Consider the following 25,621-nt stretch of genomic DNA (forward strand, 5'->3'; position numbering starts at 1 on the left):
ATTGAGAACTGCGTAACAGACACAATTTCTGTAATCACATTGGCTTCAAGAAACCTCAGAGGAGAATTTGTGATCAACTCAAATATTCATTGAAAAACGTTGACTGAGTGCCTACCCTGGGCCAGACTTTCAATGTCTGTTTCCTGGCTTTACTGATTTTTTTTTCCGTTTTTTTTAAAAAAAAATGTTTTTAATTTATGCCATCTTGTCTTTTTTATGTTCTCTTGTAAAAGCCTGAAATTCTTTCTGAAACAAGGCAGGTTGTAATTAAACTATGTGATACAACTGCTTAAGGAAACTGACCCATCTTAAGATGCATTAATCATCATTTCTCACATTCATATAGATTTACAATTTACAAGAATTTTGCTTCCATTATTTCATCTGGTTTGCATGTCAATGTTTTGAAGTAAACAGCGATTATTTATTCCCATTTTATCAAGAAGAAAGCTGAGTTTCAGTGTGGTTAGAAGATTTGCTTGAAGTAGGTGGATCGTGGACTTGAATCCCTTACAGTTACATTTACTCCAGTTTTCTTTGCATTCTACCAAGTTAGATCATATATTATGTAACATAATATTCTCATTGTACCCAGAGGAGGCCAGGCCATGTTTGGAATATGATGTTCAATTGTACAAGCCTTGTCATATTTGCAGAATAGAATGGCCACGATGAAGAGTCCAGATGCCATGTCATATGGAGAATTACCAAAGGGCTAGGAATAATAGCTTGATCCACCTCAGATCATCAGCTGTCCTAAAGTATTGTACCATGTGGGCAGACACCTGTCCTTAAAATTTTGTGGGATAGAAATTGAGCCAATGGATGGATGGAAGAAGAATCCTATGAGGTTGTGCTTGCCTCATGGTTGCTTCTCCAACAACCATTCTGCCTGCAAGGGTAAGGATAATTCGACAAACAGGGTTAGGCAATATAATATTATTATCTCACATAGCTGGAACTGGTGAGCTCTAGTTGGGAAGGGATCCAAACATGGACCTCTTAGAAGCTCAGCGATACCTTTGTTGACTGAGTCCTTTCCATTTCCATTCTGTGGTCAGTAACAACAGCTTCATTCTAAGGCTGACACCATTATAGTCACAAAAAAACTCTTCTGGTGGCAATCTGGACTATACACTTTCCCATTTATCTCTCTGAAGGAGAGAGGAAAACCTCTTCCCCAGACACAGAATATAATCTTTCCCCTTTGTTTTATTGGTTCAACTTCAGCTGTCGCCTAACCCTAGACCAATCACGGTCACCAGAGGAGTTCCATGTACTGATTAGATGAGGCTAATCAGGAATTAAGCATGGAATCTGCCCAGTGATAAAGTAGCTGCCTCTGAGTCACATGGACTGCATGGCAGGAGTGTAGACACATGAATAAAATTTTATTGCTGTTGGAAGGCCAGAATTCAGAAGGATTACAGGGTAGCCAAGAACAGTGGTCCCCAACCTTTTTGGCACCAGGGACGAGTTTTGTGGAAGACAGTATTTCCATGGATAGGGTTGGGGTTGGGAGCGGGGATGATTTCGGGATGAAACTGTTCTACCTCAGATCATCAGGCATTAGTTAGATTCTCAAAAGGAACGTGCAACCTCTCGTGCAGTTCACAAGAGAGTTTGCACTCCTATGAGAATCTAGTGGCACTGCTGATCAGACAGGAGGCAGAGCTCAGGCAGTAATGCCCACCCACCCACTGCTCACCTCCTGCTGTGCAGTCTGGTTCCTAACAGGGCATAGACCCATACCAGTCTGTGGCCTAGGGGTTGGGGACCCTTGGCCAAGAGTGTTTGTTACACCCCCTTCCACTCAAACATTTCCACATCACCGTACTCCCCTTCTGCATCATAACATAATGGCCTTGGAATCCTTGACTTAGGCTAAATCAGTCACTGTGTTTTATCATTCTGGCCCCATGAATTATGAGGTCTTAATCCCGTCTAATTAGAGTAAGCCTCACCACTTATTCCAGTTTGATTATCTGGAATAAAAGCTCTTAATCTCTTACTCAAGATAATGGTGGTGTGTGGCTAGAAGACCCTAGAACTGCTTTTGACACGTTTTCCTATTATAAAAAGAAAGTAATCAAATGAGAGTGCTGATACATGGAAGACGTCAGGGCATAAAGGATTGCCAAGAAATGGAATCAGAGCCTTGAGGATACTATGAACCTCTGGCTCAAATTGTACCTGAAATTCACCTTAACATTGAACCACTCAAGTACTGACTTGAGCAATTCTCACTGTATTTAAAGCCATCTTCAGATGTGCTTTCTGTTTCTTGCAACACGAAGAATACTGATATGGAAGAATCCAGTTCAATCAGATGAATGTGTTTCTAATCATCAGAACTTCCTCCAAAATAAAACAGGCCTCCTGTTCCCCTTCGTCTTCTGTGACTGGAGGTGTTTAGGTAGAGGCTGCCTGGCCATCTGTCCAGGATGCCATACAAAGGATTTCTGCATTGGTTGGAAGCTGAATAAACTACCTTCTAAGAACCCCCATAATTCTGATACACTAATACCTCTATAAGGCCAAGATGAAAGTGGAAATTGAGCCAAAACATGTATAGGAGAATCTAAATAAAAGTTACTTGGATGAAAAATGAGAATTTTCCCTCTGAAGCAGAACTAGAGAGAAGGCGTGTTTCATTCATTTGTCCTTTTATTCATTCATTTATTCAACAGCTGTGCATTAATCTCTAAATATATGCTAGGCACTAAAGGTACAGGGAAAAAAATCAATATCCTGCTTTCGTGGAGCTTTCATTCTAGTGGCATGCTATAGTGGCATGCTAAAAGATATGGGCTTTGGATTCAGAAATGTCTGAATGCCAGTCATGACCTCTGTAAGCCCTGTAGCTTTGGGTTGGCCTCTCTGATCTTCAATTTCTTCATTGTTTAAATGGGAGCTACTACACCTACCTCATATGGTAATGTGAAGATTAAATGAGAAAATGTATATGTGTAAAGTACTTCAAAAATACCAGGAACAAAGCAGTTAAGGAATAAATAGTATTTTTCATCCATGGCTACAGCACTAACAGATATGGATTAAAGGAAAAGTTCCCACATTTCATCTTCTGCATGGTCCCCACCAAGTGCAGATATAGTAAAAATCAGATGATCATGCAGAAGTCTAAAAGAACTTGATTTGAAATGAATCAGATAAATATAATTTGAATCAGAGTGGTGAAAAATGTCTAAGTTCATGTGTTCATTCATTCAACAAGAGTATTTCATCTCCAATGAGTTAGAAACTATTTTAGGTGCTTGGGAACCAACAGTGATCAAAACAAAAAGTGTTTATATTCTACTAAGGACAGAAATACACTAAATACAATATAGAGAGATTGTTATAATGTTACATGGCACTAAATGCCAAATCAATGATACTAATAACTAGTGCTAAGGAAATGGAGAGGAGATAGACGGACCCAAGGATTTGGGTAGCTAGAGAAGTTTTGAGTGGGAACATCAGGATATTGGAAGTACCAGAGCACAGGCCTCAAGACTTGCGGTGCTGCTTAGTAAAGGGGAGACCGTGATAATGATGTGTGTAGTGTGGCATCTGTATTTGGAAAATCTGCAAAGGGATTGCATGCCAGGAGAGTGTTGATGAACCAATGCATAAACATACGGGGAATGGGATCATTTTTTATTTTAATAGAAGATTTCAGCAAAGTTCAAATCCTGGTTTCATTACTTAATAGGTTACTTTGAGCAATTTGTAACCTAGGTCATAGAGGTGAGATGAGGATTCATTGACAGAATGCCTATAATGGACTCGGTATATAGTAAGCTTGCAATATATGCTTCATTATTGTTACATTATTATTAATACTGTGATATTAAGGCACACTACCAAGTGTATTAATTTTCTATTGCTTCAATAACAAATTACCAAAAATTTAGCAGCTTAAAGCAACATGTATTTATTAACTCATAGTTCTTTAGGTCAAAAATTGGATTCTTTACTAAGGATATCCCAAGGCTAAAGTCACGGTATCAGCTGGGCTGAGGTTTTTGTTGTTGTTGTTGCTTTTTTTTTTTAGATGGAGTCTCACTCTGTTGCCCAAGCTGCAGTGCAGTGGCACGATCTCGGTTTACTGCAACCTCCGCCTCCTGGGTTCAGGCAGTTCTCTGACTCAGCCTCCCAAGTAGCTGGGATTACAGGCGCCTGCCACCATGCCCAGCTAATTTTTGTATTTTCAGTAGGGACAGGGTTTCACCATCTTGGCCAGCTGGTCTTGAACTCCTGACCTCATGATCCACCTGCCTCGGCCTCCCAAAGTACTGGGATTACAGGTGTGAGCCACCGCCCCCAGCCTGGGCTGAGCTTTTATCTGGAGGCTCTGGAGAAAAATCATCTTCCAAGCTCATTCAAGTTGTTGAAAGAATTCACTTCCTTATGGTTGTGGAACTGAGGTCCCCATTTCTTTGCTGCCAGGGACCACTCTTTTCCTAGAGGCTGCTCACATTCCTTCTCACATAGCCCCTTCTTCAAACCAGCAACATTACCTCAAGTCCTTTGAGATGGTTTGGCTGTGTCCCCACCTAAATCTCATCTCAAATTGTAATCCAAATTATAATCTCCACCTGTCAGGAAAGGACCTGCTGGGAGGTGATTGGATCATGAGGGCGGTTTCCCCCATGTGCTCGTGATAGTCAGAGTTCTCACAAGATTTGATGGTTTTATAGGTGGAAGTTTCCCCTCTCTATCCCTCTCTTACCTGCGGCCATGTAAGACTGCCTGCTTCCCCTTCCATTTCCTTTAGTTGGGCATCAGCAGCCTTGGGCTGAATGTTGGTAAGTTTCCCTAGTATTAATGGCATTTTGCTAGAGTATGTCACAGATTTTAGGAGCAGGAGAGAAGGTCAACGGTAAGATGCCACATGGTGATGCAAGAGCTAATTATGGGGACATTATACTCGTGTAGATTCCACTGGCTTACTTGTGAAGAATGGAAGGGTAATTCCTACATTGCAATAGGGGATGAAGCCAGATAAACACAGTCTATATTGCTTAAAGACAGGGATACCTTCTTAAAAATGCATCCTTAGGTGATTTTGTCATTGTGTGAACACGATAGAGTGCACTTACACAAACCTAGGTAGTATAGCCTACTACATACCTAGGCATGCGGTATAGCCTATTGCTTCTAGGCTCCAAACCTGTACAGCGCGTTACTGCACTGAATGTTGTAGGCAATTGTAACACAGTGGTAAGTCTTTTTGTATGTAAACATATCTCTGCATGGAAAAGATACAGTAAAAATAAGGTATAAAAGACAAAAAATGGTACACTTCTACAGAGCACTTACCATGAATTAAGTTTACAGGACTGGAAGTTGCTTTGGGTGAGTTAGTGATTGAGTGGTGAGTGGATGTGAAGGCCCAGGACATTGTTGTATACTACTGTAGACCTTATAAATACTGTACATTTAGTTTACACTGTTTATTTTTAAAGTGTTTTTCTTTTATTAATTTTTTTTTTTTTTGAGTTGGAGTTTTGCTCTTGTTGCCCAAGCTGGAGTGCAATGGCGCAATCTAGGCTCACCGCGACCTCCACCTCCCAGGTTCAAGCAATTCTCCTGCCTCACTCTCCTGAGTAGATGGGATTACAGGCATGCGCCACCATGCCTAATTTTGTGTTTTTAGTAGAGGTGGGGTTTCTCCATGTTGGTCAGGCTGGTCTCGAACTCCTGACCTCAGGTGATCTGCCCGCCTTGGCCTCCCAAAGTGCTGGGATTACAGGCATGAGCCATCGCGCCTGGTCTGCGTTTTTCTTTTTCTAATAATAAATTAATCTTAGTTTACTGTATCTTTTTTACCTTATAAACTTTTTAATTTTTTCAACTTTTTGACTTTTTATGATAGCACAACTTAAAACACAAACTCATTGTACACCTCTACAAAAATACTTTATTTCTCTATATCCTTATTCCATAAGGTTTTTTCCATTTAAAAAATTTTTATTTTAGGCAGGCGCGGTGGCTCACACCTGTAATCTTAGCACTTTGGGAGGCTGAGGCAGATAGATCAAGTGAGGTCAGGAGTTCAAGACCAGCCTGGCCAACATGGTGAAACCCAGTCTCTACTAAAAATACAAAAATTAGCCAAGTGTGGTGGCACATGCCTGTAATCCCACCTACTTGGGGGGCTGAGGTAGGATAATCGCTTGAATCCGGGAGGCGGAGGTTACAGTGAGCCGAGATCGCACCACTGCACTCCAGCCTGGGCAACAAGAGCGAAATTCCGTCTCAAAAAAATATATGTATATATTACTTTCTAAACTTTTTTGCTAAAAACTAAGACACAAACACACACATTAGCCTAGGCCTCAACAAGGTCAGGATCATCCATATCACTATCTTCTACCTCCACAACTTGTCCCACTGGGCGGTCTTCAGCAGCAATAACATGTATTGAGCTGCCATCTCCTAAGATAACAATGCCTTCTTCCAGAATACCTTCCAAAGGGGAGGCTGATCATAATCTCAAAAGACACAATCCTGAACGCCATAATCCCAAATGTGGAAATCCTGAAAGATCAAAGTCTCAAAACTATAATTCTGGAAAATATAATTTAAAATTGTATTTCAATATATTTATTTACATTTTTTAAAAAAGGATTTATTTGAAAACATGACAGATCATAGGCCACTTTACACAATAAAATAGGCAATAATAGTCTACATATTTTGGCAAGCATAAAGTATACTCAGGTATACTAACAACAGTCACACGAGTGTAACAGCTACGAGCAAAGGAACCATATGCATGAAGAAATAGGTCAAGAAGCAAAATTTTAAATGCATTTTACTGTAGTTGGTAATTGTGTGCACCCAGCTTTATAACTGCAGTCATCTGAAATACCATGACGGACAAATTAAGTCTTTTGAGATCAATCAAAAACTTAATGGGTCACCACTGCCTCACCACCGCACCAGTGGCCCAAAGACTCAGGATCTTGAGAAATTTTGTCTTTCACAAATGCAGACGTATGAAAAGGATACGTCTTCATACAGTGAAGAAGTCAACATTTTTATGCACCGTCGCAATGCTTACACACAAAGTCAATGTTGTGGTAACGCACTTTCGTGGAACAATATTTGCAAAAGATGCGTAAAACAAATTAGAACTCTCCAAAAATCTTTATACAGTTTATACCTCCTGTATTGGAAATGATGTGAAGATGAAATACATAGCTAGTGGATTGTAAAAACTAATGCCGATAATTTAAAATAGTAAAAAATAACGGAAAAGAAAAATAAGAAAATTTGACATATGAAAAAGTGTATGAAAAAGATAGATTATGGGCAATTGCATAGAGATATTTCATAAGAGCTAGCCGACTTTCATGATAATTAACTTTATTTTGATGTCTTGCATCACAATGAAGAGGTTTTTTTTTTTTTCTTTTACGGCATGACTCTCCTCAGATAGTATGTTCACATTCTTTTTCTATGTGGTGCTTCTCTTTTTGAGTCTTCTGATTCAATATACACTAATGTGAGCATTCTCTATTGAATTTTCTCATCTTCTGTGCCATGCTTCTAAATTGTTTTGTGAAAGTGGAAATCTGTTCCATACACAGACCACAAATTTGGTGGAAACAATATTGGAAAGTGAATGGAATCACTGTTGCTTAAATGTCTTCTTATGCTAAGATAAACATCTTTATTTTGAACCAATCGGTAACTTCATTGACTTCTTCAAGTAAATGTGGCTTTAATTCGTTAAAACCTCCTGGAATGTTGTCAGATGGAGGGGATGTCAATGCAGGCAAATGATGTGTTTTTAAGATGAAGTTTTCATTGTTGCTGTATTGCATGTCCAATCCACTCATCTGCATTTTCTGCCAAATGCATTGAGCTAAATGGAAAACACAAACTTTATTGGTAACACTTTGAACTTTTAGAAGCCTTGATCTCACCTAATTACAAATTTGTGATTATGTTTGGGGTTTCAATTAAAATCAATTTTTTCTGCATAAAGCCAATAACATGGTAGCATTCCTACTTAATGTGATGCAACTATCCTGTGAGTGTGAATTTTTGAGATTTTAGACACTAGGGGTTTTAGACTTTAGGGATGTTAATCTTTGGGGATTTCAATATTTGGGATTACGGCATTTGAGATTGTGTCTTTCAGGTACAAACTCCTTTGGAAGAAACTTCCCGAGCCTTTTCTTGAGGAGGTGTCACTCTTTTTAGAAATATATCTGTGGTGGTTTGCTTGGCTTGTTTTTCTTTCCCGTTATAAATTTGCATTCAGCAGATAATGCACCATAAACATTCCTCTGTATTAGTGAAAACCTTTCGTTGTTGGGGTCTATGTTTTCAAATCTTTTAAAGCACTTGTTAGGGTCTGCAAAAGCTTCTGCTAAATCCTTCACTGTGAATTTTCTTGGGGGTTCTTTTTTTTTTTTTTTTCCTCTCTCACTTGCAGTTTCCTTTTCTCTTGCCTCTTCTCCAACTGTGTTCTTGTTACACTTCCAATAACTCCTCATTATTCAGTTCCTCGGGACATTTAGGACCTCCTCAATATCATCATCCACATCCAGGTTAAACTTGTTTGCCATCTCAACCACAGCCTTGTTGGTTTTTGCAACCTCCTCATCCTTGACAAATCCTTTGAAGCCAGGGATGAACTCTTGAGTGTTGTCTTTCAGATGCCATTCGTACACTCCTTGACAGCATCACACCAAGCCCAACAAAAAATCTTTTTTTCTTTGATCTAGACTTTATTATTTATTTGCTTTCCTTTCTTTAATTTTTAAGTTCTGGGGTACATGTGCAGGATGTGCAGGTTTGGTTATATAGCTAAACATGTGCCGTGGTGGTTTGTTGCACCTATCAACCCACCCCCTAGGTATTAAGCAAACATGCATCAGCCATTTTTTCTAATGCTCTCCTTCCCCACACCATACCCCCTGACAGGCCCCAGTGTGTGTTTTCCACTCCCTGCGTCCATGCGATCTCATTGTTCAGCTCACACTTATAAGTGAGAACATGTGCCAAACAAAATTTTTGATGCAGTCATAGATGTTGTAATCCTTCCAGAATTGCATCAGTGTCTTCCTTAGTTGCAGCAATAGCCTGGGCAAAGGTCCTCTCTGCATAGTAGACCTTAAAAGCTGCTACTCCTTGATCCACTGGTTGGATCAAAGGGGTGGTGTTTGGAAGGACAAACGACACCTCGATATTGGAAAGAAAGAGGATGTGTGGGAGCATTATCAACAATAAGCAAAATATTGAAGACTATGTTATTCTCCAAATAGTAATTCTCCAATTCACTGATACTGCAATTTGGAAGTGCATCTTGGAAAAGGCACTTGGAAAATGACTTCTTAGTGCTCCTGTAGTACACTGGCCATGTGTGCTTATTGATACGCCTGAAGGCCCTTGGGTTCTCACAGTGCCAGATCACAAAGGGTTACAATTTGTAGCCTGTACCATTCTTCCCAAGCAAGACTATTATCCTGTCCTTACAAGCCTTGAAACCAAATATTGACTTGGCCTCCTTATGTATAAAAGTCATTTCAGGCATCCCTCTCCAGAATAGGGAGGATTCATTCATATTGAAGATTTGCTCTGGCAAGTAATTTTCTTCCACAATCAGCTTGCTAGAATTTTCAAAATTTCATCTGCCTTCACATCAGCATGCACAGACTCACCACTTACTTTCACATATGTCATGAATAATGATTCTTTAAACCACCCAGGGCTGGCAGTAAATGCAGCATGGTAGTTGGGTTCAGCCTTTTCCTTCAACATCTCAAACAAACTTTTTGCTTTGCCCATGATCATCATCATGCTAAGAGGGATAGACTTCTGTGTCTGGTCCTCAATCCAGGTCATTAGAAGTTTCTCCCTATCTGATATGGGCCCCTCCTGAATTTTTGTCAGCCTTGTTGTCTTCAGTGAAGCAGATCCTTTAACAGTTTCTGTCCCTTTGTTCTTGTTCTTCAAGATAGTAGCTATGGTGGAATGGGACTTGCCCACCTGGCAAACAATAACCACCACTGATTTTCCACCTTCGTTGTCCGTCATCACTTTTAATTTTGTTTCCAGGTCAGTCACTTGATGTGTCCTCTTACTGACAGCATTAGCCATAAATTTTGCATGCCTAGGGTCCCACAGTGAACAAAACAACACCAGATTAAATCAAGTACAACAGGAAGTGATGAAATAAAGAGATTGTAAAGAGATGTGTAAGGTTGCTGCCCGTGTAACATGGCATACTGTTTTACAGTTAAAAAAGCAAACATGTTTTTAGAAATAGAAGAAGTACACTCTAAAATCACAATAAAATGTATAGGATAGTAAAGACATAAACCAGTAATATAGTCATTTATTATCATGATCAACTATTATGTACTGTACTTAATGGAATGCATGATACTTTTATATGATTGGTGATACAATGTAGGTTTGTTCACACCAGCATCACCAAAACATGAGTAGTGCATGGTACTGTGACATCATAATGGCTATAGTGGGCAATAGGAATTTTTCAGCTCCATTATAATCTTATGGGACCACCGTCCTATGTGTGGTCCATCATTGACCAAAGTGTCATTATGCAGCACGAGAAGGTGTTGTTGTTGTTGTTGTTTTTTGTCTTTGTTACTGGAGGTCTATTTTGAATCCTAGTTGAGCTGTAAAGCCCTGAGAAATTCTGAGGACTTGACAAATAGGAATAATAACATGTTTCCCACAAAAGAATTATCTGAGGGTTAAATAAAACTATTTATTTAAGGTTCAGACACAATTCCTGGACTACAGAAGATGTCAGTAACTTATATAGGGCAGAAGAATTATGCTTCTTTTAAACAGGTAATTTTTTTTTATTTTTACAACTTTTCACATACTTTTAGCTTCTAATATTCTGTTGATGAATAATTGCTTTCTTTTAAAAAATGAGATATTTTCTTGAAAGAAAAGAGGAAAAATTTTAAAAACCAAAGAATATGGTTTCTCTTTGTTACACCAAAATTTTACAATTGGCCTCAAATGGTCAGTCTGTTTCTTTCCTGTGTGTCTTCTTGCAAACATATCTGATGAAGTCCTTTTTGAAAGTGTGACACTGGCACAAGAATAGACAGACAGATGAATGAAATAAAACAGATAGCCAGGTAGCCCAGAAATAGATTCCAGTATGTATAAGAATTTAATGTATCATAAAGGAGACATTACATACCAATGTGAAAAGGAAGGATCATTTAACAAATGGTGCTGGGACCTCCTGATAACAGTTTAAAGGGAAAAATCTATTTTAAGCCCTTATTTCATATAATGCAGAGAAATCAATTTTAGATGAGTTAAAGAATTAAATATAAAAATATCAAATCTTAGAAAAACTAGAGGGAAAAAAGATGAATAAGAATTCAGTCTCCATAGGAGTAAGAACTTTCCAAGCTTAGAGCCATAGAATAAAACACAAAGGAGATCAACAGATTCAAGTGCTTAGAATTTAATTTTTTAAATCCTAACACAGAGACATAGAAAAGCTAAAGTCAGACTTGAAATAATAGTTACAGCAAATCTAAACAATGTGATAACTCTTTCTTATAAATGGCTTATATCAGTCAGGATAAAAGAACACTGAGTTCTAGATCAATAAATGGGCAAAAACATTCACAGGAATTCACATATAAGGCAAAGATACCTGATAAACAAGCATGCGGTAGAAGATCTAAGCTCATCAGTAATTAAGGGAGTAATACATTTTAAGAATAAATAATTAATTTTTTAAAACCATAGATTTAGCAAAATTATTTTTAAGAACATTTAACATTAGAAAGGATGTAGAGAAAATATCACAGGTATCTATTGTATGCAGTAGTATGAATTTGTGTAATACTTTACAAAACATTTTAATAATTTGTACTAAGAGACTTGGAAATATTTCAGCTAGTTTGGGGCTATATTTCTAATTTTCAGAATATAAGCAATTTTTTTTTTTTGAGATGGAATCTCGCTCTAGTTGCCCAGACTGGAGTGCAATGACATGATCTCAGATCACTGCAACCTCCACCTCCCGGGTTCAAGTGATTCTCCTGCCTCTCCCTCCCAAGTAGCTGGGATTACAGGCACCCGCCACCACACCCAGCTAATTTTTTTATATTTTTAATAGAGACGAAGTTTCACCATGTTGGCCAGACTGGTCTCGAGCTCCTGACCTCAAGTGAACCTCCCGTCTCGGTGTCCCAAAGTGCTGGGATTACAGGTGTGAGCCACTGTGCCCAGCCGCAAAAATATTTTTAAATGTTAGGAAAAGGAAGAAACAGAAGAGGAGAGAATGAGCCATTGGCAAAAGGTTCGCTATAGCATTAAACTAATAAATAATTATAAATAACACTAACAGGAAAAAAATTGAGTCAATTATGATGCATTCATCCAGGCTTTATATTGTATTATTACATATATCATTCAGGGTTCTAGAAGGAAACAGATGATAAAGTCAACCTGGAATAATTTGATACAGGTTCAGGAAATAATCAATTTACAAAGAGTGTACAGAGAATAGGAAACCATCTGAGATAGTGCTGTACCCCAGAGCTAGTAACAGGAGAGCTGTCACTAGCTCTAAGCCTAATGAGGTGAGGGAAGAAAGCAATTGCCAGAACTTGGAAAAAGAGTGTCTTGGAGACACCTAGTTGACCTTGACAGGGGCTGTGACTTCTTTAAACCAAGGGACACACCATCTCAAAGCCACCCCAGATGGAGGGATCCAGCAGAATAAATATTCTAATACCATTTCTCCTCTCCAGTAACCAGCTCAGGTCCCCCCCATGGCAAAGCTGGAGAGCAAGCACACATTTGAGGTCATCTGTACCTATCAGCCTCCTAAGGCACAGGACAGGAAAAACAGCCCACATAGATCAGGAGGGAGAGAAGGAAGACATCCATTACACTGAAGAGAAACTGTATGAATTTGCTCTTATGGTATGATCTAAAATATTAAATTTGAGAAAAAGTAGAAATCAAAAAAATACAATAAAATGCTAAGTTTTGGATTAAGGTCATAGAATTGTTAGTAAATTTTTCCTTTTCTTCTTCTTTTCCAAATTTTGGGGTTATTAAAAAGGCAAGAGCAACCAGGCACAGTGGCTCACGCCTGTAATCCCAGCACTTTGGGAAGCCAAGGTGGGTGGATCACCTGAGGTCAGGAGTTTGTGACCAGCCTGACCAACATGGGGAAACCCCATCTCTAATAAAAATACAAAAATTAGCTGGGCATGGTGGCACATGCCTGTAATCCCAGCTACTCTGGAGGCTGAGGCAGTAGAATTGCTTGAACCCGGGAGGCGGAGGTTGCAGTGAGCCATGGTCGTGCTGTTGCACTCCAGCCTGGGCAACAAGAGTGAAACTCCATCTCAAAAAAAAAAAAAAAAAAAAAAAACAAGAGCTATTTTCTTTAAACTCTGCATTTTCAGCACAGGTGTTTAGCAAATCACAAGCACTTAATAAAATTTAAAGAATCAGTCCTCTGAACCTCAGCAACTACTCTTCTCTGCCATATTGTTGGAAAGTTGTTGTCCCGCACTCCTGTCCCCTAGCATATCATTGCATAGTAATGTTAACTCACTTTCATTTAATATTTAATTGTTAGCTGTCACTAGCACCTTTTACATTAAGGTATCTGGGGTCAGGGCTGAAGCAAATAAAAGAAAGAAACCATTCACTAAAAACATATCACTCCCTGCATCTGCGCTGGCCACAATATTTTAGCTGATGATTATAGCCACCTTCTTCCACCACCTTTTTTTGTTGTTGTTTCTCTTACATTTTTCTAGTACCTCAGGAAGATGGGGATGCTGACCAAACTCTCATTTAGTGTTATCTGAGTCTCCAGAAATCTTACTTTATTAGATTGCCTCAGTTTTCAATTAACCAAGATTGTTGCGCAAAAAAGTAATAGGAGGCACCTTAGCAAATACCCTGGATTCTACACGTGACCTTATTGTGCAGCAGAAATCCAATTTCCAATGATAATTGAGATCGATCTTTTTGGCCAGTATAGGGACTGGTCCTCTTTCTGTTGCCTTGTCAACATAATGAGTCCAAAAAGTCCAGAGGGCAATCTCAGTGCACAAATCATCAGAACCATGACTGTCCTTGGTGGTGGCACTGCTCCTGAGGTAGGAGACCTCCAAACCTACCAATCCTAAGGCTATCAGACAAGAAGCAAATGTTCTTTGAATGAGTTATTAGTCATAATAACCTGAGCGTCCACTCTCACCTCCACCTGAACTGATACATTCTGGCTATGTGTTTTAGCTACTGTGTTTAAGTATTTATCACATCCTATAGGACAGTACCCCAACCACCCAGTGTGCTCCAAGATGGTACCATAGATAAGCCTTTAATAACTATATTAGGCCGTTCTTGCATTGTTACAAAGAAATACCTGAGACTGGATAATTTATAAGAAAAGAGGCTTAATTGGCTCATGGTTCTGCAGGCTGTACAGGAAACATAGATCCAGCATCTGCTTCTGGAGAGGCCTCAGGGGGCTTTTACTTGTGGTGGAAGGCAAAGCGGGAGCAGGCACGAGGCGAAGGCAAAAATAGGAGCGGGAGAGAGAGTGAGTATGGGTTGAGGTGCTACACACTTTTTTTATATGTACTTTAAGTTCTGGGAAATGTGCAGAATGTGTAGGTTTGTTACATAGGTATGCACGTACCATGGTGGTTTGCTGCACCCACAAACCTGTCATCTATATTAGGTATTTCTCGTAATGCTATCCCTCCCCTAACCCCCCACCTTCTGGCAGGCCCCAGTGTGTGATGTTCCTCTCCCTTTCTCCATGTGTGATCTTATTGTTCAACTCTCATTTATGAGTGAGAACATGCAGTGTTTGGTTTTCTGTTCTTGTGTTAGTTTGCTGAGAATGATGGTTTCCAGCTTCATCCATGTCCCTGCAAAGGACATGAACTCATCCTTTCTATGGCTGAATAGTATTCCATGGTGTATATGTGCCACATTTTCTTTATCCAGTCTATCACTGATGGGCATTTGGGTTGGTTCCAAGTCTTTGCTATTGTGAATAGTGCTGCAATAAACATACATGTGCATGTGTCTTTATAGTAGAATGATTTATAATCCTTTGGGTATATACCCAGTAATGGGATTTCTGGGTCAAATGGTATTCTGGTTCTAGATCCTTGAGGAATCACCACACTGTCTTCCACAATGGCTGAACAAATTCACACTCCCTGCAACAGTGTAAAATCCTTCCTATTTCTCCACATCCTCCCCAGCATCTGTCGCTTCCTGACGTTTTAATGATCGCCATTCTAACTAGCATGAGACAGTATCTCATTGTGGTGCTACACAGTTTTAAATGACCAGCTGTCATGAGGACTCACTCACTATTGTGAAGACAGCCTCAATCCATGAGAGATCTGCCTCCATGGTCCAAACACCTCCCACTTAACCACATCTCCAGCACTGGGGGTTACTCAACATGAGATTTGAGTGGGGACAGATATCCAAACTATATTAATAAACATGTCATCATTTCATCAAGCCAGTTGCTACTGACAAGTGGAGAACCTAGTTAGGTCAATGAAGGTCATGGATATGTGTCCATGGCTACACTTTCTTGGTTATAAAATGACTTCCACAGTCAGAGGAGATGGTGTGTCAGATACCACAATATAGATAAAGCATTCTGTAATGTTGTACCAAGAATGTTGGTACTAACAGAGAAGTTTTGGGGAAGGAATGAAATTCGTACTTGGAATTTGTGCCTATATCACTATTAGAACAAAGGGTTACCCCATTCAGGAAGGGAGGAGAGCAGTAATATCAACATTTTAACAGATAGCTGCCTGGTTTCCTCTGAATGGTGCTATATCCAGAGCTCAGAGTTGGCTTCTGATGCTGACAAGTTAGGCCCTCGGCACTGGCACAGCCAGAACAGTACTGATGAGGGGAAGACCGTGATGCTGAAACTGTGAGTGGGCTCCATCCCTGCTGCCATGCCCCTTTGTATATGAATCTATTGAGCAAACCCCAAGGTATCTAGGGAAAGAAGTTGACTAATATACACAACACATTATTTCTGGTCCACCTGATTAATAAGAGCTTCCTCAACAATGAATGTGTCAGGTAGGAATGTGTGTAGACTATAAAGGTCCTCACTCTCTTTATCTACCCTGGGAGGTCCAGGTCCATACGTCCCTTATAGACCTCTTTGTCCCCAATCTTCAGATCTTGTTTTTTTTTTTCCCCCTGCAAGCAGCTAGCCAACCCATTAGTCACTGCTCATGAGTCAGTGTAAGGATTTCAGCATGAGGAGCATGCTAAAATCTGATGTTCACATCATCTGCTACACAGACTATCTTCTTTCCCCATGAATTGGGTAACCAGATGCAGAACCTGAGGTTCTGCTAATTTAAATATTTTTCTTCATTGATCCCTTTCAAAAAACCTCTAGAGTGGGGCTGAAATGCAGCAGCCATCCATTTCCAGCTTATACTGTTATACTTTGCAGATCTGTCATTAAACCAGACCCATGCTTTTTCTTCCTTCATTAACCAGCCATAGAGAATTCCCCAGAAAGCAGAAGGTGTGAATTGCAGGAGAGGAAGCAAAGCAGCAGATGAAACTCTAGGGAAGTCTGTCCCATCCATAAGTGCAATTTACTTCTATCTTCCAGAATAACTCAGGCCCAGTCTCATATATTCCATTTATCCAGAATAACTAGGCCCAGTCTCATATATTCCGTTTATACTTTATAATAAAATGCTGCCGTGTGAGCCAATTTTATGCTTCAGTATATCAAATAACATCAAGGTCACCATGAACAGCTTAGGTCTTATACTCACTTGTTATCTCCTGCCTAGATATTCAGTCTCTACCAGGGGTCAGTGGATGCTTTTCAAATCGAAAATAGTAGTCCCAGAAGAAGGACTCATTACAAACCCTAGGTGTCAAGCACCTCTTGGGTCTTGCTAGAGCTTCCATACGGCATCACTCTTTGCTATAGATGTTTCCAATACCAATGAGTCTACAGCATTTAAAAGCTCTATAACATTTTGAACCACAGACTGGACTTGTTAGAGCCTTACTTTGCTCTGAGCCTCATTAAAAACTGCCATCATGAGTTTCTCAATAAATAGGTCAGAGGAGCATGCTGAAATCTGATGTATGTTTGCCTGAGAAACACAAAAAGGCTCACCAAGTGTGGTGCATATTTCTTTGTGGTGGAAGAGGTAAGGCACAGCAACCTGCTTATGACTTCAATGGCATAATGCTCATAAGCATAGGGTCATTTGACCTGAGAAACTTCATCAGGATAACTGGCATCTGAAATTTCACACCATTTGTCTTCTATCTTCTTACATAGATGTGTCTTATTAAGGTATGTGGTGTGTTTCGTATTTCTTGCTGACCATAACAATTAGTATATTATCATCAGGGTAACAGACCATGATGACATTTGATAGGTTATAATGATGGTCCCTCCAGACCACAATGACAAAGACCAAGAGAGCTGACATAGGCCTAAGTCTTAAGGGAGAGGGAAGAAAGTGGTTACTGGAACCCCAAAGGAGAAAGTCATGTGAAGAAGGTTTCCTTGACAGGATCCCTTGATCTTCAGCTGAGGAATAAAAATCAGTCCCGTAAGAGAGCAGTGAGAAAAAAATAACCCAACATAATTCTCCTTCCTCCTTCTGATTTCCTGCTGGGACTCCCCATTACCCAAATGCCAACTGGGAGACAGAGGGAAAAGAAATTGGTGGTGTGTCCATTCCAGACTCCCAGACATGGGAGCAGGGTTAAAGAGAGTGGATGTGGACAAAGTGAAGGTATCTGAGAGAGTGCAGAAAAGTCATGTTTGCCCTAGTGAGATGATTAACATCAGTAATAGATATTTGGTGGATGGCAGGGGAGAATAAACCAAATGAAACATCCAGGTTTTTGTTTGATTACAGATGTTTTATTACTTTGATAAACCTATTTTTCAAATTGTGATGTGAACTAGATTGTAAACTCTTTAGGAATAGGCACTATGACTTTTAACTCTTTGTCCCTAGATTCTAGTATTATAATTTGGAAATAATAGATACTTATTTTTATAATAAACAATGTAACACATGTATTTAAAAAGTTCAAATCACACATTTTTTCAAGAGCATACAGAAAAATATATATTTACCAAAATTGACAATTTGCTGAACGATAAAGCAAGTGTCAACAAATTTTAATGAACTGAGCCCATACAGAATATGTCCTCTGGCCACAGTGGAAATGAGTTAGATATTAGTAATAACAACACAACTGGAAAATCCCTACATGATTGGAAATGAAGCAGTCTGCTTCTGCATAACCCTGGAGTCGAAGAAGTCACAGTGGAAATTAGAAACTACTTTGAACTGAATGATAATGGAAATAATTTCCATACTTAGAGGAAAATTTATAGCCTTAAATGCATCTGTTAGGGGAGAAAAAAAATCCCAAAAGCCAATGACCTGCATATCTTTCTGAAAAGAGTAACTATAGAACATAGTTAGATCTATGAAATTATAATTTTTGAAAAAATTACTCAGAAATTTATGAAATAACAAGCATACAATAAAGATTTAGGGGAAAAAAAGCCAAAGGCTGATCTATTAAAAAGCCTAATCGAATTGAAAAAAACAAATTCTTTCAGATGTCAATCAAGAAAAAAAGGAAAGAAAGGGCAAATGACCAACATCAGGAATGAAAAAAGAGACTTAAGAGACTTAGATGAACAATCAATAGGATACTTCTTAAAATATAATAATCAAAAGAGAGCAAGAATGGATGAGCAGGGTGCTAAGGATGGTCACTCCAATAATAAAATCATAATCCCTTGCCAAGTTTTCAGATTTGAGGCAGTTTTCAGATCTAGAACCCATTAACAAATGGAGTTGGCCAGGGCCCCAAGGAAATGACCCTCGATGTGAAATGATCCACGTCAAGCACCCACTGTAGAAACTCCTCTAGTCCTGCCCCAAAGGGACCTATGTCATTTACTGTAGCTACAGTGCACTGGAGGAAGGGAAGTGTCTGGGTAGGCATTCAAGGACTATTGCACACACAGTCTGAATTGAAATTGATACCTGTAGAGCTGAACTGCCATCATGGCTCCCCTCCTCAAATGAAGGTTAGTGGGTGTCAGATAATAAGTAGAGTCCTAGAAAAATGCAATTTTTTTATTCCACTGGGTCAGCAGACCCACAGAGTGGTTATTTCCTCTGAACGTATAATTTGGATTGACAGTTGGAGTAACCCCCACATAGAGCCCCTGACCTCTATAGTAAGATATAGTACAGTGGAAAGGGAGAAGTGCAAACCTCAGAAACTGCCTCCACCAGCTAAAAACATCAATGAAAGCCAGTACCATATCCTCGGCAGGGTGGCAGAGATTAGTGATGCTCTTAGAGAGCCGGAGGATGCCCCTAACATAACTGTATTTAATTTGCCACTCTGGCAAAAACCAGATGCATCCTGCAGAATGGCTGTATAGACTCTCACAACCTCAGCCAGACATTATTAAGCCTGAATTACAGTTGCAGGACATGGGACCTTTGCTAGAGTAGATTTATGCAGCTTCAGACACATGTCATGTGGTCATTGACTCTGCAAATGTGTTCTGTCCTAACAATCAGGAAAGAGGATCAGAAACAGTTCAGATTCACATGGAGCAGCAATAATATTTACTTACAGTTTTGCTTTAGGGCTATATTAACTTTTCTACCCTCTGTCATAATATAGTCTGAAAAGATCTGGACTATATAGAAATCTCACAGAATACCGCATTAAGCCATTACATCAAAGTCATGATGCTGCTCAGGCAGGGTGAGAGAGAGGTGGTCAGCAGACTAGAGGCTTTGTGCTCCACAGCGTGAAAGAAAAAGCCTACAAAGACACAGGAATCTGCCACTTCAGTACATTTATTGTGATCCAGTGGTCAGGGGCATGCTGTGATGTCCTGTCCAAAATAAAGGACAAATTTCTGCATCTTGCCTGTCCTATTACAAAGAAGGAAGCACAATTTCTGCTAGGCTTCTTCAAGTTCTGTAGGTAACACATTTTACACCTAGAAACATTGCTCCGGCCCTGATACTAGCTTTCATGGAAGGATATCCACTTTGAGTGGAACACATGAGATCCAACAGACCTCATGATATTGGACCTATCAGGAGTAGAAAGAAATAAAGTATGGAGTTTGTGGTTAGCAAGCTCCAGGAGAAAATTCAGAAGCCTCTAGAGTTCTGGAACAAGGTTATACTATCTTCAGTGGACCATTACTGAAAAACAGCTCCTATTGTATTATTGAGCCCTTGTAGAGACAGACACTTGGCCATGGGACATCAAGTGACCATTCATCCAAAATCAGGACTGCCATACCAAGTCATAAAATTATGTGGGTCCCTTCACAATCCATCATAAGAGGAAAATGGTATATCTTGGACCAATCTTGAGAAGGGTCAGAAAGCACAAGCAGACTGCAGAAACAGGTAGCCCAGACCCTCATGTCACCTACTCTGGCTGAACTAGGACCCCTCCTCCCTTAGTCACACATATAGTCATAGGAAGGACTCTTGTATGGCCAGCTGAAGAACTAAGAAGCATGAATCTGCTCTCTAAATGGGCCAACTTAGTGTGTACAAGCCACAAACAGACAAAAGCTTCATTGCAGACTTACTCAGGGGCTGGCCTTGAAAAGCAATGGCAAAGGAATACCTTTGAAATGGGTGGGGCTTTAGGTGATGTGCCTGTCATTGACTTGTGTGGAAGGAGAACTGGTCTGAGTAGTGGGCAGAGGTTGGTCAGGGGCCTGGAAGAGAAACAATTGAAAATGAAAAACTAAAGGATCTGAGTTAGAAGAATGTGGTTAGACACATGAGAGTAGGTACACAGTATGCCTACTAGAAAGCATCCACCATGGAAGAGGTACTAAACAACCAAGCAGACAAAATGACTCAGCCAGTTGATGTCAGCCAATCTTTTTTTTTTCTTTTTTCTTTTTTTTTTTTTTTTGAGGCATAGTTTCACTCTGTCAACAGGCTGGAGTGCAGAGGCACCATCTGGGCTCACTACAACCTCTGCCTCCCAGGTTCAAGTGATTCTCCTTCTTCAGTGTCCCGAGTAGCTGGGACTATAGGTGTGTGCCCCCATCGCCAGCTAATTTTTGTAGTTTTAGTAGAGATAGGGTTTCACCATGTTGGTCAGGATGGTCTCGATCTCTTGACCTCGTGATTCACCTGTCTCAGCCTCCCAAAGTGCTAGGATTAGAGGCGTGAGCCAATCTTTATCAGTGCCTATCCCCCAGGCTGGCATAAAGGACATCTGAACGAGTGATCATAGTGGCAAAGTCAGAGGCAATAAATGGGTTCAACCATGTGGGCTCTCATTTGCCAAAGCTGATCTAGCTACTGTTGCCTCTGAACATCAAACCTGCCAGAAAAAGACCAATGCTGAGCTCCTGGTATGGCACCATTTTTTGAAAAGAACAGCAGGTCATTGTGTGGCAAGTTCACTAAATTGTTCCCCATTCATCCTGGAGGTGCCAATGGTTTATTCCCACAGAAATAGACACATATTCCAGATAAAGACCTGCCTGTCCAGCATACAGGACCCTAGCCAACATCATTATCTGGGAGATTGTGAAATGCCTGACCCACATCATCGACTCCTACACAAAATAGTATCTATTGTGGAAGGGTGTGGAAATTGCTCATTGTTATGGGATTCACTGGTCTTATCACATGCTGTATCACCAAGAAGCTGCCAGCTAAGTAGAGCTGATGCTCTGTCTATCTCTTTAATGGTATGATAAAGTCTCAACTGAAGTGCTATTTTGGGTCACCTTTAGCATCATTTTGGAGGCAATATCCTATGAGGATGTGGTGTCATCAAACAGGACATACAATTGAATCAGAGATCTCTATATAGTGCTGTGTCCCCAGTGGGAAAAATGCATGGGACCTAAGAACCAAGGGATATAGGCAGGAGCAGTCCCATTTATCATCACTTGCAATAATCCAATCGGGGATTTTTTTTTCTGTTCATCCATGAAATTGTGGAATGTTCAGGATTAGTGGTCCTGGTTCCCAAAGGGTACACTGTCTTCCAAAGGGTCCACTGTCTTCCAAAGGGTCCTATTGAACTATAACCTATGGTTATAGTTCCTGAGTGCTTTGAAATCCTTATGTCCAGGAACCAGCAAGTGAGAAATTATCTTATCAGGGTCAATTAACGTTGATCAGCAAGAGGACATAGGGTTACTGTTAACAAATGGGGCCAAGAAGAAACATGTATGGGACTCAGGTGACCCACTTTGTTGCCTCTTGTGGCTCAATTGTGTTATACCCAATTGTGACTCCAAGAGAGAAGTGTGTCACCCCAGTCTGAAACGGATATGGTCTCAGACACTTCAGTGATGAAGGCTTGGGTCATATTACTAGTAGAAGCAGCAGCTGGGGGTGAGGGGAATTTAGAAAGTATAGTAGAGGAGACAATGGACACCAGTTGCAGTCATGAGAGCTGTCGCAGTGATGCAGTTGTAGTTCATTCCACAAACCTGTCATTCCACCCGATCCCTGGAGGAGCTGCTCCTGGAACATATATGGAGGATCCATGTCTGGCAAGGAGTGGACTATGGCAGACACCAAGATGTGCTACTTTCCGCACCTTTAAAAAAAAAAAAAAAGATTCACTGCATAGTTACATTAGGAGAACGATTGCCTAGAAGCCTCAATCTTTTAGCATTTTAGGGATCACCTCAAATTTTAAGCTGAGGTCAAACCTGTTTCAGATAGCCTCAATTCATTGACTAAGCAAAGTGATAGTTAATGTCCTAGAGATTCTTACATAATGTGAAACTTCTCTAACAGGCCGTCTTTGCTCCAGAGTGCCCTCCTCCTCTGTCCAATCCTGCTTCTTTCTCCTTTTTTCAAAGCTGTTACTCCAAAATAAACTTTTTCAAGCAAACTCTGTTCTCTCTGTTTTAAATGCATGCTACAAAATAGTATGGTATTATTTTCAAAAAATTATGAATGATAGAAAAATAAATATGTACTTAAAATATACTAATTTTGGAATAGTGAAGTTACAAATGAGTTTTGTTACATTCTTTATACTTATTCTGTGTTCTCCAAGTTCTATGCATTGAACAAATTTGTAAGTTTGGAGTAAATATATTATTTCTTAACTAAAATAATATCTAAATAATATAGAGACATTGAAAGTAACTGTCCTCTGCCACACCTTTTGCTAGCATACACATATCCATATTATTTATTCAACAAATATTTATTTAATGTCTACTATATGCCAGGCATTCAGCTGGGTGATGGGGATAGAGTGCTGAATAGAGTCCCTACCCCTTTGGACTTTGCTTTATAGTAGAAACTGCCTCAAATGTCTTTAATGTTTTTATCTTGTTATTAAACCACAAAACCACAAGCTCTTTCTTAATGTATCAAATTTTATACCTAATTTATGGCTCTATCTCTATACATATTTATCTATCTATCTATCTATATATCATCATCTTTAGTTGTTCTATTGGTAGAGTTACTATCTAATTTGTCATCCAACCGGGACATTTTTGAGAGGAAAGAGAGTGCTGTTAATATATATGCCAAGATAACAGACAAGAATAGATACCATGCCAGGCAAATTTCTCATTGGTAACTTTTAAACTCTGAATGAAATACTAATATCTTTATTTTTGTATCACATCAAGTATTCCCTACCCTTTCTTTAATCATCTGTTCTCCTCCCTTAACTGTCAATGATTATTTTTATTTTTACTTTTAAATTGCCAAAGTGAATGATACTTAATTTTTAAAGTCATATTTATATTTTTGATGTTTTGCCTGAAGGTTAATTCTCAAATATGAAAATCAATAACTGGTTTTATTATTTCTAGAACTTTGTAAATAGTTTTCGCTACCAAGATAGTAATTGTTGTGATTACATTTTTAATGGAGTTTTGCTTTTTTATTCTGGAATTTCTAATTGCCTGTCTTTTTAAATTATTGCATATTTGGAACAAGTTTTCAATTCTTGATTTTGTTTAACTTCTCCTTCCAATTAAGTGTTCTTTAAAGTCTTCCACCCTGCTTTATTTGTTGTCACTTCTTCCTTCCTTAAGTCCTTCATCTGCTAATGAACCTACTGCTATTTTTTTTATAGTTTTGAGATGAAAAAGAGAGAGTGCTATTGATACATATGCCAAGATAATACACAAGAATAGATACCATGCCAAGTAAATTTGTCATTGGTTACTTTTAACTCAGAACAAAATGCTAACATCTCTTTTTTATTGCATCAGATATTACCTATCGTTTCTTGAATCATCCTTTCTCCTCCCCTTAACTGTCAACAATTATTATCTTTATTTTTACTCTTACATTGCAAAAGCAAATGATACTTAATTTTTCTTTGAGTGGGATGTTGAGAAAAATAGATATCTCTAATGTTAACTCTCTTGTAAAATTATTTGAAACTATATTTCTTATTATTAACTTCAAGAATAAAACCACAATTACTCCCCTCTATAATGAAAACATAAGCATACTTCCCTCCTCCAAAATACTTTGTCAACTTTCTAGTATTGTTTATAGAATATGAAGTTTAAGTCCTATACCATTATTATTATTTTGTTTCTATTTACCCTTTTGTGAATACTTTTACATTTGAATTCTTTTTTATAATTACATTTTAAAAAGTCACAGAGTCAACTTGATTTTTGATTGGTTTTAATCTCACAGTACCTTTTCTGGAGTAGGGTTACACCCCACAGTTGCTGCATATTCTGCAGAGCCCCAATTCTACTGATCAGGATGAAAAGAAAGAAGGCTGCTGCCTCCACAGAAGCCCAGTAACTATGACACTCTTGAATATATATCCTATCATTTATTGTTTTTCTACATTAGGCAATAAAATTTCTAGTAATACTGAGTTTCTGAGGCTTTTTGATGAAGGGCACAAGCTTTGGAGCCAGATCCTTCTAGATGCAAATCCAGCTCTGATAAAACTAGCCATGTGAACCAACTGAAAAAAATTTCCTCAAACCTCAGTTTCTTTATCTGTAAAATGATGACAATAGTATCTGCCTCAGAAGGTTATTGTGAAGACAAAATATGTACTATATAGAAAGCACCTCTCACAATGCTTGGCATATAATAAATCTTTAATAAGTGTTGACTCTTGTTATTGTAAACTGTAGTTGGAAAGCATCTCCTTTGTGAACAGATGTGTTATGTTACTGTGCAAGATACCACCCCCTTCTATGCATTGGATCAAGAGCCTATCAAGAAGGTCTGCAAGATGCAGATATAATGAAGAGAATGTAAGACCCAGAATGGCAGATGCCTTGTCTGCCTGATTCACTGATATCTCCTGAGCATCCAGAACAGTATCTGACATATGGCAAATACAAAGCAAATGTCTCTGGAGTAAATAAAAAGACAGTGAACTTCTCAATTAGATACAACTCTGCTTGAATCCTGGCTCAACCATTTTCTAGCTGTGTAACTTCAGGCAAGTCACATAACTTCTCTGGTGTCTTAGATTTCTTAGCTATAAAGTGAGAAATTACAACATTTTCTAGCTCACA

At 39.2% G+C, this 25,621-nt stretch overlaps 1 long non-coding RNA gene across 1 annotated transcript in view; it reads right to left on the bottom strand.

Moving 5' to 3' along the window:
* Positions 1-22,692, bottom strand: part of LOC134761205 (uncharacterized) — a 65,372-nt gene extending 42,680 nt beyond the window's left edge. Inside the window, exon 1 of the long non-coding RNA XR_010139521.1 lies at positions 22,577-22,692. This is a non-coding gene — a long non-coding RNA (uncharacterized LOC134761205). The remainder of the gene's footprint in view (positions 1-22,576) is intronic.
* Between the last annotated feature and the right edge of the window lie 2,929 nt (positions 22,693-25,621).

This window comes from Pongo abelii, chromosome 23 (assembly GCF_028885655.2).
Source record: "Pongo abelii isolate AG06213 chromosome 23, NHGRI_mPonAbe1-v2.0_pri, whole genome shotgun sequence".
NCBI lineage: Eukaryota > Metazoa > Chordata > Mammalia > Primates > Hominidae > Pongo > Pongo abelii.